This window comes from Chlorocebus sabaeus, chromosome 11 (assembly GCF_047675955.1).
Source record: "Chlorocebus sabaeus isolate Y175 chromosome 11, mChlSab1.0.hap1, whole genome shotgun sequence".
NCBI classification, from domain to species: Eukaryota; Metazoa; Chordata; class Mammalia; order Primates; family Cercopithecidae; genus Chlorocebus; species Chlorocebus sabaeus.
In genome coordinates, this window is record NC_132914.1 from 102,206,061 (window position 1) to 102,216,810 (window position 10,750).

The 10,750-nt window shown below is 38.7% G+C and overlaps 1 pseudogene; it reads right to left on the minus strand.

Annotated features, from left to right (window-relative positions):
- Window positions 1–4,649: 4,649 nt before the first annotated feature.
- On the minus strand, window positions 4,650–6,129 carry LOC103239004 (keratin, type I cytoskeletal 18 pseudogene; annotated as a pseudogene).
- Window positions 6,130–10,750: the final 4,621 nt, after the last annotated feature.

The window sequence follows — 10,750 nt, forward strand, 5'->3', positions numbered from 1 at the left end:
TCGAATTTATTTGCATAGAGTTGTACAAAGTACTCATTTAAAACTTTTTCCAAATTTTCTCTGATTTTATAGTTATTGTTCCATTATTATTTATTTAATGTATTTATGCCCCCAAACCTTCCTTCCTCCCTTTTTTGGTTTAGGTGAGTTACTGGCTTGTCTATTTTGTTGATTTTAAAAATAATTAGCTGTGGCTGGGCACTGTGGTTCACACCTGTAATCCTAGTACTTCGGGAGGCCAAGGTGGGCAGATCGCTTGAGCCCAGGAGTTCCAGACCAGCATGGGCAACATGGCAAAACCCTGTCTCTACCAAAAAAAGATGTAAAAATTAGCCGGGCAAGGTAACATGGGCCTGCAGTCCCAGCTACTCAGGGAGCTGAGGTGGGAGGATTGCTTGAGCCCAGGAGGTGGAGGTTGCAGTGAGCCAAGATCATGCCACTGCACCCCAGCCTTGGAGACAGAATGAGACCCTGTCTCAAAAATAATAATAGTAAAATTAGCTTTTTTTTGCAGTTTTATTTTACTATTTCTTTTCGATGCAAGGATTGCTTAGTAATATGTTTTTACAGTTTTAGGTAGAAGAGACTTTTATTAAAAATGTCATTGTTTTAAAATTGTATTTAATCGTGGTCACAGAATATAACGTATCATTTGTATTTTTGGAATTCATTGAGATTTTCTTTGTGGCCTATGATATTTCAATTTTGTGAATACTCCATGTGACTTCAGAAGAAAGTTTAATCTCTATTATCAGGGTTCAGTGTTCAATATATATTTATTAGATCTACTTTGTCGATGATTTTGTTTAGCTGCTCTAAATCCATACTTTTTTTTTTCTTTTTTTGTCTAACTAGATCTATTCTTTTCTGAGAAAGGGTATTAAACTTCCAATTATTAGAGTTTTTGCTTATTTTTCTTTTTATTCCTTTTACTTTCTGCTTTTAATGGTTGTTGCTGTATTATTAGGCACACAAATATGAATGATGGTTGTCTTGTTTAGATCATGTCATTTAGCATCATAAAGTGTCTTTCTGTCTCTTTTTCAATTTTTGCTTGTCTAATAACAAAATTGTGCCTCCACTTTGTTTTTACTTGCATACGCCTAGTTTATATATAACCACCCTCTCATTTGTACTATTTTATCTTTTATTTTAGATGAGAGTTTCACTCTTGTCGCCCAGACTGGAGTATAATGGCGCTATCTGGGCTCACTGCAACTTCTGCCTCCTGGATTCAAATGTGCCTCAGCCTCCCAAGTAGCTGGGGATTATAGGTGCGCACCACCATGCCCAGCAATTTTTTGTGTGTGTGTGTATTTTTAGTAGAGACGGGGTGTCACCATGTTGGCCAGGCTGGTCTTGAACTCCTGACCTCAGGTGATCTGCCTACCTTGGCCTACCAAAGTTCTGGAATTACAGGCGTGAGCCTAGATAAATCATTTCTATCCAGCATAGAATTGAATTTTGACTACTTATCCAATCTGAAAATTCTTTTTCTCTTATAAATGAGTTAAGTCTATTTGCATGTAGTAATACAATTGATATGCTTCATCTCAGTTTTGTCTTTATAAATCATATGAAGTCTTTCCTATGAAGTCTGTTTTATTTGCTCTCATTTTTCTGTTTTTTTTTTTTTTATTTTAGTATTTAGGAAGATTTGTATTTTGTTCTAATAACTTTATATGACACTATTCAGACTACTCTTATTTTGATATTGTCCTTTATCTTCCTACTATCAACAATATTAAAATTAGCTAGTAACCTCCTCTTTTCTGTCTCCCCTTGCCCCAAACACCTAATTTAACATACTTTTTATTTCATTTTTTAAAAGCAATTTTTCTCTTCTCAGATAGTTTCTGCCTTCTCCCCATTTTTGATTTTTGTATTACATCTACATTATCAATACCTATAAAAATTAAATACTATTCTTTTTTTTTTTTTGAGAGGGACTCTCATTTTGTCACTGAGCAGTGGCACTGTGTCGGCTCACTGCAACTTCTGTCTCCTGGGTTCAAGCAATTCCCCTGCCTCAGCCTCCCAAGTATCTGGGATTGCAGGCACCCACCACCACACCCAGCTAGTTTTTATATTTTTAGTAGAGATGGGGTTTCACCATGTTGGCCAGGCTGGTCTCAAACTCCTGACCTCAGGTGATCTACCCACCTTGGCCTCCTAAAGTGCTGGGATTACAGGCATGAGCCATGGCGCCCAGCCCATTAAACACTATTCTTTCAAACTTATTCCCATTGTTTAGCGTCAATTCTACTGTAAAATGCTCACCATGATAACTGGGTGACTCTGGTTCAAGGTCTCTCAAGAGGTTGCAGTTAAGCTGTTGGTAGAGCTATAGTTTCATCAAAAGGCTCAACCAGGTTTGGCTCACACCTGTAGTCCCAGCACTTTGGGAGGCAGAGGCAGGAGGATAGCTTGAGCCCAGGAGTTTGAGACCAGCCTGGGCAGCAACATGAGACCCCATTTCTACAAAAAATTAAAAAATCAGCCAGGCATAGGTGGCATGTGCCTGTAGTCCCAACTACTGGGGAGGCTGAGGTGGGAGGATCATTTCAGCCTGGGAGGTGGGAGGTTGCAGTGAGCCGAAATCATGCCACTGTACTCCGCCTGGAAGACAGAGTGAGACTCTGTCTCAAGAAAAACAAAACAAAACAAAAAAACAGAAACGGTTTCACCAGGTAAGGACCTGCCTCCAAGCTCTCTTACGCAATAAACTCATACAAGGAACTGACAGGATTCAGTTCCTTGTGGGCATTGAACTGAAAGTCTCAGTTCTGCCTTGGGTATTGGCTGGAGGCCAATCTCAATTCCTTGCCATGTGGAACTCACACAAGGTAACTCACAATACGCCAGCTGGCTTCTCTCAGAGTGACAGAAAGCAGCAAAAACAGAAGTCAAAGTCTCTTTGTAGTCTAATTTCAGAGGTAACACCCCATTACTTTTACTATATTCTATTCATGAGAAGCAATTCACTATATTTAGTCTACACTCAAGAGGAGGAGATTACATAAGGACATAAATACCAGGAGATGGGATCACTGGAGGCTATGCTGGAGACTGTCTGCCATATGACAAATACCTAGGAATGGAATTGCTGTGTCACAGGGTACACGTACATTTATAAGAAACTGCTAACCTATTTTCCCACTTGGTTATACTATTTCATTTTCCCTCCTACAAGGTATAAGAGTTCCCAGTTTCAAGGTTTCTTAACCTTGGCAATATTGAAACTTTGGCCCAGATAATTCTTTGTTCTGGAAGCTGTGCTTTGCTTTGTAGAATGTATAGCAGCATCCCGGACCTCTATGCATTGGATGCCAGTAGCTCCCTGCTGACTGTGATGCCCTACAATGTCTCCAGGAATTGTCAAATGTCCTTTGGGGCAAAACGACTCACAGCTGAAAACCACTGAATTGCCCCACATCCTAACCAACAAGGTATTTCTAATCTTTTTAGTTTTAGCCATTCTAATAGAAATATAGTGTTTTTTTCATTGTAGCTTTAATTTGCATTTTTATAATGACCAATGATGTTACACCTCTTTCTATTTATTTTACATTTGTATGCCTTCTTGACGACATATCTATTGAGCTTTTCTGCCCATTTTTATTGGATCATTTGTCTTCTTAATACTGAATTGTAATAGTGTTTATATTTTTCAGATGCAAGTACAGTCATGCATCATTTAACAATGTGGATACATTCTGGGAAATGTGCTGTTCGTTGATTTTGTCATGTGAACACGGGGGAGCATACGTGCATAAACCTAGATGCTATAGCGTACTGCACACCTAGGCTATACTGTGTAGCCTATTACTCCTAGGCTACAAACCCAGGAGCATGTGCAGCATGTTACTGGACTGAAGACTGCAGGCAATTGTAACACAATGGTATTTGTGTATCTAAACATATCTAAACATACAGAAGGTACAGTAAAAAATGGTGTTATAATCATATGAAAACACCTTTGAATATATGGTCCACTGTCGACTGAATTGTTTTTTTTTTTTTTTTTTTTTTTTTTTTTTTTGAGACGGAGTCTCGCTCTATCTCCCAGGCTGGAGTGCAGTGGCCGGATCTCAGCTCACTGCAAGCTCCGCCTCCTGGGTTTACGCCATTCTCCTGCCTCAGCCTCCCGAGTAGCTGGGACTACAGGCACCCGCCACCTCGCCCGGCTAATTTTTTTGTATTTTTAGTAGAGACGGGGTTTCACCGTGTTCGCCAGGATGGTCTCGATCTCCTGACCTCGTGATCCGCCCGTCTCGGCCTCCCAAAGTGCTGGGATTACAGGCTTGAGCCACCGCGCCCGGCCTGTCGACTGAATTGTTACTGTGCAGTGCACACTTGTATTTCATTAGATGTAGGTTTTGAAAATATATTCTCCTAGTCTTGGCTTATCTTTTCATTTAGAGTAGCATCTTTCAAGAGCAAAAGATTTTAATTTTGCTGGAGAAAATGTATCCACTTTTCGTGTATGATGATAACTTTTATGTCTTGTCTTATTCCATTCCGGCTGCTGTAACAAATTACTATAAACTGGATGGACTACAAAAAATAGAAATTTCTTTCTCTCTCTTTTTTTTTTTTTTTTTTTTGGACCTCTGAACTTTTTATTTTCCTCCTGCTCCCCAAAGGGTACCCTGTCTTCTGCTGGATTAATGCCTCAGAACTTTGGTGTCCTTCATCTCAGACAACACTTTGCCATCCACTATCTGGCGGGTGGTGGTCTTTTGGATGGTTTGCATGGAGTTTTTGCTGTCCAGGGCATCACCAAGATTGAACTCCTCGCCATCTTCCAGCAGGCGGCGGCAGGTGGCGATCTCAGCCTCCAGCTTGACCTTGATGTTCAGCAGGGCCTCGTACTCCTGGGCCTGGCGCTGTCCCTCTGCCAGGGTCTGTGCCAGCTCTGACTCCAGGTGCAGCAGGATCCCGTTGAGCTGCTCCATCTGCAGGGTGTGGCGGGCCTCCACCTCCCTCAGGCTGTCCTCCAAGCTGACTTTCAGATTTCTCATGGAGTCCAGGTCGATATCCAAGGACTGCACTGCACGTCTCAGCTCTGTGAGCGTCATCTCAGCAGCTCCAACCTTGGCGGACTGCGTGGTGACCACTGTGGTGCTCTCCTCATTCTTCTGAGACCAGTATTTGTCCAACTCCTCTTGGTTCTTCCAAGCCAGCTCATCATATTGGTCCCAGATGTCTGCCATGATCTTGGCGAGGTCCTGAGATTTGGGGGCATCTACCTCCATGGTCAACCCAGAGCTGGCAATCTGGGCTTATAGGCCTTTTACTTCCTCTGCGTGGTTCTTCTTCATGAATAGCATCTCCTCCTTGAGAGCCTCGATCCGTCTCCAGCTGTGGCCGAGTGACACTGGTGTCATCAATGACCTTGCAGAGCCTATGGATGTCACGGGCCATGGCCAGCTCTGTCTCATACTTGACCCTAAAGTCATCAGCAGCAAGACAGACACTGTCGATCTGCAGAACGATGCAGGCATTGTCCACAGTATTTGCAAAGATCTGAGCCCTCAGGTCCTCAATGGTCTTGAAGTAATGGCTCCCATCTCTGACCTGGGGTCCCTTCTTCTCCAGGTGCTCCCAGATTTTGCTCTCCAGCTTCTGGTTCTTGGTCTCCAGGCTCTTTGCTCTGTACAGGTAGGAGGCCAGGCAGTCGTTCAGGCTTTGCATGGTCTCCTTCTCATTCTGGATGCCTCCCATAACTGCCAGACCCCCAACCATCCCCGCGGCCAGGCCCCCGGACCGCATGCCGCCCAGAAGCTGGTCAAGCAGGATACGGAAATCCAGGAACCAGAGCCCCTGGTGCCTGCATAGACGCTGACCATGCTGCTGACCGGCGAGGCACCGTAGCTGGGCACCTGGACAGAGCCCAGGGACCGGTAGTTGTTGGAGAAGGTGGAGCGAGTGGTGAAGTTCATGGTGTCCGGCGAGGCGGGGGAGAGGACAGGACTCAGACTTTCCCGATGACCAAAAAGTAGAAATTTATTTCTTAACGTTTCTGGAAGCTGGGAAGTCCAAGATCAAGACACTGGGAGATTTGGTGTCTGGTGAGGAAGAGCTTGCTCTCAGGTTCATAGATGGCTCCTTCTTGCTGCATCCTCACTTGGTGGAAGGGGCAAGATTGCTCTCTGGGGCTTCTTTTATAAGGACAATAATCTATCCATGAGAGCTCTGTCCTCATGACCTAGTCACCTCTAAAGGCCCCGTCTCTTAGTACCATCACAGTGGCAGTCAGGATTTCAACCTATGAATTTTGAAAGGATAGTAGCATGTTTTATCTAAGAAAGTTCTGCCTGAATGAAGATTACAAATATTTTCTCTTTTTTTCTAGAAGTTTTATACTTTTAGCTCAAGTTTGCCTTTCTGATCCGTTTAGATTTAAATTACATTTCTGGTGTGAGGTAAGAATCAAGGTTCATTATTTTGCATATGGATCCAATTATTCCAAGACCTCTTTATTAAAAAGAGTACCTTTTCCCAATTATATTATCTTGATACCTATGTCGAAAATCAATTAACTATACATGTGTAGACTGATTTCTTGGATTTCTATGCTGTTCCACTAGTCTAATAGTCTGTCTTTACACCAATACCACTCTGTTTTGACTCTTGTTATCTTTATAATATGTTCTCAAACCAGACAGTGTTACGTCCTACAACTTTATTCTTCTCTGTCAGAAATGTTTTGCCTTTTCATTTTCATATAAATGAAAGTTCTTTTCATTTTCATATAAATTTTAAATCCATTTTCTCAATTTTTACAAAACAGCTTGCTGAGATTTTGACTAGACTGCATTGGGCCTATCTATTAATTTGAGGTGAATTGACATCTTAACAGTAATGAGTTTTCTGACTCATTAACATGGTATATATCTCTATTTAGCTGTTCTTTAATTTCTTCAACCAAGCTCTTACAGTTTTCACTGTAATCATCTTTCATATATTTTGATAATTCTATCCCTATGTATTTTGTGTTTATATTGTGAATAAAATTATTTTAATTTCCCATTGCTTGTTAGCATATAGAAAAATGGTTGATTATGTATATTGACTTCATATCATGCTACCTTCCCATATTTATTTATTAATTCTAATATTTTTTGTAGCTGGAACTTTGGAAAAAATCAATAAAACTGATAAACCTTAGGATTTTCTATATAGATGATTATCTCATTTGTGAATAAACAATTATAATCCCTTCTTTCCAATCTTTATGCCTTTTATTCTTTTTCTTGCCTTATTGCAGCAGTAAAGACTTCTAGTTAATTGATAAGTAGAGGTGGCGAGAATGGACTTCTTTGCCTTATTCTCAAAATTAGAGGAAAAATATTTATGATGTTAGCTGTTGATTTCTCATAGATGTCCTTTATTGGGTTATGGAAATTCTCCTCTACTACTAGTTTGCAGAGAGCTTTTTATCATGAATAGGTATTGAATTTTGTCAAAAGTTTTTTTGCGTCTACTGAGATGGTGATATGGTTTTTTTTGCCTCAGTCTGCTATTAGGATAAATCACATTGATAGATTTTCTAAAGTTAAAACAACCTTCCATTTCTTGGATAATTATACTTGGTAACAATATATTATCTTTTTTATACATAAAGAACTTTATTTACTAAAGTTTTGTTAAGAATTTTTGCATCTATGATAAGGAATATTGATCTATACTTTTCCCGTAATGTCTTTGTCTGCTTTTAATATCAAGTTCACCTCATAAAATGAACTGGGAAGTATAATCATTTCTTTTATTCTCTGGATGAGTTTATGTAGAACCTCCATTATTTCTTTCCTAAAAGTTTCCTTTAACATATCAGTGTTGTGGCTGATGTTTTCTTTCTGAGAAGATTTTCAAATATGAAATTTTTAATAGAAGATATGGGGCTACTTAGATTACCTATATTTCTTTAATGAATTGTGGCAGTTTGTGTCTCGCATAGAATTTATGTGTGTCATCTAAATTAAAAATTTTTTGATAAAATTTTTCAGAATATTCTCTTATTCTTTTGATGTGTGCTGAATTCGTAACAATATTCCTCTTTCATTTTTTTTTTTAACTGATAATTTGTGTCCTCTCTCTCTCTTTTCTTTTTTTTTTCCTGATTAGTCCAGATACAGTTTATCAATTTACAGATTTTTTTTTCCAAATAGTCAGTTTTGGGTTTTTAAAAATATTTTTCTATTGTGTTTATTTCTTATTTTAGTCTACTCTTTATTATTCTCTTCCTTCTACTTGCTTGGAATTTAATTGGCTCCTTTCTTTCTAGTTAATGCTGAAGCTTAGATAAATTTTTGAGATTTTCTTTTTAAATATAAGCATTTAACACTATAAATTTTCCTCTTTGCACTGCTTTTGCTTTATCACACAAACTTTGATATTTTGTGTTTTCATTTTAATTTTGCTCAAAATATTTTATAACTTCCCTTGTATTTTTTATTTGACTCATGAGTTTTTTAGAATTGAATTATTTAATTTCCAAATATTTGGAGGTTGTCAAAATATCTTTTTGTTATTGATTTCTAGCTTAGTTAAGATCAGATAACTCTATTATTTAAGTTTAGTTTAGTTAAGATCAGATAACTCTATATTATTTCAGTTATTTTCATGTTTTTTGACTTGTTTTATGGCCTTGCATATGATCTATGTTACTGATTGCTGTAAACAGTTCAAACAATATATATTCTGCTGTTGCAGGGTCTGTATGTCAATTAGGTTAAGTTGGTTGATAGTAAGTCATCTTTATACTTATTGGTTTTATGTCTACTTGTTCTATACCAACTTCTAAGAGAAGAGTGTTGAAGTCTCCAAAAGTAATATATATTTGTCTATTTCTCTTTTTAGTTCTATTAGTTTTTGCTTCTTATTTTATAAATCTCTGTTATTAGGTGCAAACACAATTATTGTTATATCATCATGACAAGTGTATCTGCTTATCATTATGAAAAGTCCCTTTTTACCCTTGGTAATATTGTTTTGAAATCTGTTTTGTCTGACAGCAATATAGCTACTTCAGCTTTATTTTTGTTTAGTATTTGCATAGTTTATCTCTTTAAATCACTTCACTTTTACCCTAACCGTATCTCTCCAGTTAAACCAAATTTCTTGCAGAGAGCCGACAGTTGGGTTTTGTTTTATCTAGTCTGTCAATTTTTTTTGCTTTACGTCTTAGAACAATTGCTATGGTCTGAATATTTGTGTCCTCTCAAAGTTCATATGTTACAATCCTAACCGCCAAGATGATGATATAAGAGGTGGGAACTTAAGGACGTGATTAGGTCATAAAGGTAGAACCCTTATGAATAGGATGATGCCCTTATAAAGCTGCCTTGTCCCTTCTGCCATCTGAGAATGCAGCAAGAAGGGGCCATCTATGAATCAGAGTGTGAGTCCTCACCAAAAACCAAATCTCCTTGTACTTTGGTCTTGCACTTCCAGCCTCCAGAACTGTGAGAAATAAATTTCTTTTATTTATAAGCTTCCCAGTTTATGGCATTTTGTTATAGCAGCCCAAATGGAGGAAGACACCAATTTACATCTAATGTCATTACTGAAATGGGTATAGCTTACCTGTACCATGACGTTATTTGTTTTCTATTTGTCCCAAATGTTCTTTGTTCCTCTTTGATTTTTATGTTGCTTTCTTTTGGATTAATTGAATATATTTTATGGCTTCTTTTTTTTTTGAAACAGAGTCTCACTCTGTTGCCCAGGCTGGAGTACAGTGGCATGATCTTGGCTCACTGCCAACCTCCACCTCCCAGGTTCAAGCAATTCTCCTGCCTCAGCCTCCCAAGTAGCTGGGACTACAGGTGCACGCCACCATGCCCAGCTAATTTTTTGTAATTTTAGTAGAAACAGGGTTTCACCGGGTTGCCCAGGCTGGTCTTGAATTCCTGAGCTCAGGCAATCCGCCCACCTAGGCCTCCCAAAGTGCTAGTATTATAGGCGTGAGCCACCGCACCCAGCCTATGGCTCCATTTTTATCTTCACTATTGGCTGATTAGATATCCATCTTTTTAAATTTTTTTGTAGTTGCTCTAGTATTTACAATGTAAAATTTTAACTTATCACCATCTATTTTCAAACCCTACTAAAAACACTTCACATAAAATATAAGATCCTTACAACATATATTTCCATTTACCACCTCCGTTTTCTGTGCTATTTTTGCCATACATTTTGCTTCTATATTTGTTATAAACCCCACGATACATATTTTTTTGCTTTAAACACTCAATTATCTTTCAAAGAGATTAGAAGTAGAAAAACTATGTTTTATATTCACCTTCATATTTTACAAAACTGCTCTTTTAGTTAACACCATAATTTTCTGGAAGGGTGACTAAATTCTGCCAGTGCATTTTCTACACTATCTTGGCAAGATATGAATGTCTTCATTTCTCATTTCTAAGTTATTCTTACAAACTAGCAGTGTTGATATAGTTTGGATGTGTGTCCCTGCCCAAATCTTGCACTGCACCATGTCTGGCCACCTTGCTCAGTCTTTCTTGCTCCTGCTTTGGCCTTGTGATGTGCCTGCTCCCCCTTTGCCTTCTACCATGATTGTTGGTTTCCTGAAGCCCCCACCAAGAAGCTTAGCAGATGCTAGCATCATGTTTCCTCTACAATCTACAGGATGGCGAGCCAATTAGCCTCTTTTATTTATAAATTTCCCAGTCTTGGCTATTTCCTTATAGCAATGCAAGAACAGCCCCATTCATTTTGC